At 42.7% G+C, this 5,088-nt stretch overlaps 1 non-coding gene across 1 annotated transcript; it reads left to right on the forward strand.

Moving 5' to 3' along the window:
• The first annotated feature begins 2,002 nt into the window (after positions 1 to 2,002).
• Positions 2,003 to 2,074, forward strand: TRNAA-AGC. Its single transcript has one exon. It is a non-coding gene; the product is annotated as a tRNA-Ala (tRNA).
• Positions 2,075 to 5,088: the final 3,014 nt, after the last annotated feature.

Raw genomic sequence — 5,088 nt, forward strand, 5'->3', positions numbered from 1 at the left:
CTGGAAAGGTGGAGTTGCCGTCAATGAAATAGGGGACTCTGGAGGAGAGGAGTTCTGCAGAGGAGGGTCACGAGTTGTTTAGCACCCCAACCTGGGACACCTGTTAGACATCCAGGTGATGCCCGCACTACGGGAGATGGGAGGTCCATTGGGTGAGAAGCCGCAGCGTACACAGCGCTCCCTGGGTTACAGTTCTGGTGAGAAAAAGATGGAACCATCTGGAGAGGCTTGTGGTGTAGGGATTATACAAAGGATGGACTGTGCGTCGCAGAGGGCAGTGCGGGAATGGTTCAGAGAGTTGAGGCGGAAGTGAAGATGGAGTCAAATAGGAGCTGAGCAGAGCCTTGGGGGGTGGGGTGAGGAAGATTCCAGATGGCCTGAAAGTCTGGGCCTTTTCAGGGTGATTGACAGGCACAAGGATATGGGACATAATGAGATACGTCTTGGGGGCTTCAAGACAGTGGTGTTGAGGCTTTAAATGTCAGGGGCTGGATGAAGGTGGGTATCTGGGGCTTTCTTTGGACCCTGTTGGAGGTGATCCAGGCAACATGCTTTCCGTTGACCCCGCTGATGTGTTTAGAAGCCTCTGGGGAAGATAGAAGTTGCCCTAGCAGGTGCCCTCTATTGAGTCCTGTTTATGTAGGTAGAAGACATGGGATATTTGAGACCCTATTATATTTAAAGCACTAGGCTAAGCTATGTGGGGCACAGAAAAGTCATGCGGGTGTTGTCCTTAAACTTTTTGTGATTATTATATTAAAATTGAAATCATAGTCTCATCACAGTCTAAATAATGGCGGCCTCTGCCATTCTAATACATCTTAGAAGAATCCCTCAAAGAGGGCATTTTGTCCATGATATTCCTCAAGATGGCCGCTGTGTTTACGAGAACATTATTTTTATTATTTTATTTTTGTAATTTTTATTTATTTTTGTGAGAGAGAGACAGAGCACGAGCAGGGGAGGGGTAGAGAGAGAATGAGACACAGAATATGAAGCAGACTCCAGGATCCAAGCTGTCAGCACAGAGCCCGATGTGGGGCTCGAACCCACAAGCTGTGAAATCATGATCCAAGCTAAAGTCGGACGCTCAACTGACTGAGCCACCCAGGTGCCCCATGAGAACATTATTTTTAAAGGCACTAATTGGCAGTCAGAAAATTCACGTTCAAGTTCCACTTTTTGGCTTACTAATAAATTGTGAATTTTCACGCTCTTTGTGCATTCGCTTTTGATGCCTTTTAATATCGGTATAATGAAATCTTGCTCACAGACAAATGAAAAATAAAATGTGATCATGCATGAAAGAAGTGTTATAAACACACAAAAAGGGTCGTAGAAATATAAGGTGGTATTCTCATGGTGAGAAATACTTAATGTTTTTCTGGATGTTTAATCTGTGAATACTGTGGGAGCCTCGAAAGCGCACGTTAAAACACTCAACAGATGCTGTGTCCCATCCACAGGAACTTGAGGAACCAGCAAGGGTACTCTGAAAATGGCAATTCCTTCTTAGATTTAGTAATACAAAAAAGAAAAAGAAAAAAATAATAATATTCAAAATAGAATTGTCATCGTTTGCTTTATTTAGCAACGTAGGCTATAAAGAATGAGTGTGACTTTAATATTTTTACATGCATTACAAGTTATTATGAAGTATTTTCTTTTCAAAGGAAAATTATAAACATCACAGGATTTCATTCTGTTTTTTTTCTCTTTTATTTTATTTTACGTCTTTATTTGCTTTAAGTAGGTAATGTCTGCATGGTAAAATACTCAAGTACACAAAAGCACAGAAATAAAAGTAAATATTTTCATTTCTATCTCCTAGGACCTCCCCATATACACCCTCTGCATCATATGATTCCCCCCCCCCACCCCCCCCCTCCCCCCAGAAAAGAAAACCTCCCAGCTATTACTATAACCAGTAGTTTTCTTTTAAGGGAGCAAATTTCTGTTTTATTTCATGAAAGCAGTCTAGAAAGCCAACATCATGGCAGGTGGGGATGTAGCTCAGTGGTAGAGCGCATGCTTAGCATGCATGAGGTCCTGGGTTCGATCCCCAGCATCTCCATTCTACTTATGTCCTGCTCAGGAAATATATTTCTTTGTGACAGCCACACCACATAGTAGCAGATTTTATTCTTAATGAATTTTAATCAAACACTTTAGAAATCAAAGGGAGCTGTTGTTGTTGTTGTTGTTGTTGTTTTAATTTTGATGTTTTGTTGTTCCACTTCACATACTGGCTCTACTTCCCTAATGGTTAATGATAGGATTTGGTCACTAAGTAAGGGATCGCGTGCAGTCACTATTCCAAATGGAAGGTAGATGTTGTATTGAGGACCCAGGCATTCTACTCTGTTTTTTAGTACAGGAACTAATTTGGCAGCTCAGAATGAAGGGGAAGCAAGGTTACAGATGGCGGGTAGGATGGGACCTATTATCCCCAGTTAATCCCTGTATGAGCCAGCAATCAAACACGATGTGGTCAAAGTCAATTCTGGAATAAGCTCCCTGTTGCCACTCCCTCCCGATTTTGAGTCTACGATAGTTTACGCACAGAACAACATCCCTCATATTTGTGATAGAAATACTGTTGGGTAAAAAACAAGAAAAAAGAATCAAGCCACAGCTAGTTCAAGATGAGCAGGTATTCAGAGTCGGAACTAGCCACGTAGGCGACGGATCCCTGTTCTGCAACTGAGCCTCCCAAATACTCTTCCTTTTATACTTGCACCTCTTCTCAACGGAGGATAGTAATAAGGACATTCGTTTAACCTTTCTGCCGTGCCTGCTACTCAAGGCACCCGAGGCACAGGCTCCTAGGGCTGGAACCACTCTTGTTTTCTCTATTTTTATTGAAGTATAGTTGACATACAAGGTTATATTAGTTTCAGGTGTACAACACAGCGATTTGACAAGTCTATCCCTTGCACAGTGCTCCCCACAATAAGTATAGTCACCATCTGGAACCACTCTTGAGCAATTGCCTACTCTATCAGCATCCATTCTTGATGGCCTTGTTTCAGTTGAATTACCTTTAAGTCATGCCATCTGAATGCATCTGAGCTCTAATTGTAAATACACTTTCACTGAAAAAAAATGTTGATAATTTAGCACCTACAGAAACAATCACATTTTGAGAAAATTTCCTATGCCTGCATTCCATTTCTCGTGCCGTACTTTCAAGTTAAATTAGCTGGAAATAAGGGAAGGGACACTGCAAATACAAGGGCAAAGAAAGAGAAGAAGGTGTCCGTTAACCTCACATGTCTCAATTGAGACGCAGAAGAAGCACAGTTAATGTAAGAGCTGTGAAATGTCACTATCATCACTGAGAAAAAATGGTACGAACCGTGGATCATCTACAGAGATGAACTGTTGGTAAAAGCTTCTCCAACCATCTTGTTTGCAAGTGAGGTGCAAGGAAACCCAACTCAAAGTGGCTTAAATGACAAAGGGATTCATTGACTCCTGTAGCTGGAAGCCCAGATACACGACATATTTTGTTGCCTTAATCCATCGACCTTGGCTTCGTTTCCTTTCTTATCTCTCCGTGGCTCAGCCACATCCTCAGGCTGGTACGGACTTGGATGCAACAGTTCCAGACACGTGATCCATGAACAACACCATCGTTGGATGACAATAAAATGCTTCTGGCAGCTCATTCTGAAGAGCGTGGGGCTACCTCTTCTCATGATTCATTGGCAAGAATTTTCGTCGGCCCAATCGCTGACAAGAGGAGTGGATTTACCCTTGAGCTAGAACTCTGTTTGGAAGGCCTAATGGGGGATGGGGAGGGGACGGAATGCTAAATAGACAACTGCCAGTGTTGACCTGTTCTATCTCTTTCTGTTGGATTTTGCTGGGGGCAAGTACCATATTTTACTCATTCTTTATATCTGGCATCTATCCTAGTGGCTAGTAAATAGGAACAGCTGAACAAACGCCATTGAATAAATAAATTACTGAATTAGTACCGAGAAGGTGGCAACTCTGATCTCTATTCGTCCTGTGGGTAAAAAAAAAAAAATCAAGTCCAAAGAATCCCTGGTTTTCTGATATGAAAAGGCAAAGTATTTGTAAAGGCATTCTATCTGGAGGGGACAGAGGAAGACACAATCATAAATCAGGACTCAAATGCCATAGTTTACCCAGAACAATATAAATGTTACAAACTACACTGGAGAACTTGACTGGGAAGGACAAGCCAATCATGCCTGCTTTGGAGCAGCCTTTTGCTCCGCGATGGGTCCAACCTTGAGCTGTGTTTTAGTCTATTTCATCGCATTGGTGATGCCTTGAAGTTTCAGGCCACTGCTCTTTTAAAAAGTAAATCATTCAACAGGTGGGCGTCTTCGGGAGGAGCCCTCCTGTGTTTCATTGTAACAAAGTGAGCACTTCCTCCTTGAGGCTGCCTCCTCATTCCGATTCAGAAGAAAACAAACAAGCCTGACCTCTACCTCAGTGACTGCACACACCTGCAAGGGTGTTTACTGACGTGAAGGTAACCGTGTTGCTCTGGGCCCAGAGCTTGCAAATTTGTTGGGTTGGCTCAATGTGTGTGGTTTTTCTTTCTTTTTATAATATTTGGATTTGAATGGCTTTAGGTGGGTCACGCTCTTTTGTTCACTAGAAGCTTCACCACCTCCTATGTGACTTTATGCATTTACCTTACCTGCCTGGGCCCCCGCAGGTGTTGACCTTGGCACCCCAGACTAAACCACAGAAGGAAGCAGACATAAGGGCTGAGTTTATTTAGGTTAAATACAGGAAAAATACAAAGAAAAACAGATGCTTTTCCACCATCCAAGAATAAATATAATTTTTACCATTTTCTTTTTTTTTTTTTTAAGTTTCTTTATTTTTTTTGAGAGAGAGAGAGAGAGAGAGAGAGTGTGTGTGTGAGTAGGGAAGGGGCAGAGAGAGAGAGAGGGAGAGAGAGAATCCCAAGCAGGTCCTGCCCTATCATTGCAGAGCCTGACTGGGGGCTCGATCCCATGAACCATGAGATCATGACCTGAGCTAAAATCCAGAGTCAAACACTTAACCAACCGAGCCACCCAGGCACCCCAGTCTTTGCCA

The sequence above is a fragment of the Lynx canadensis genome, chromosome C1 (assembly GCF_007474595.2).
Source record: "Lynx canadensis isolate LIC74 chromosome C1, mLynCan4.pri.v2, whole genome shotgun sequence".
Classification (NCBI taxonomy): Eukaryota; Metazoa; Chordata; class Mammalia; order Carnivora; family Felidae; genus Lynx; species Lynx canadensis.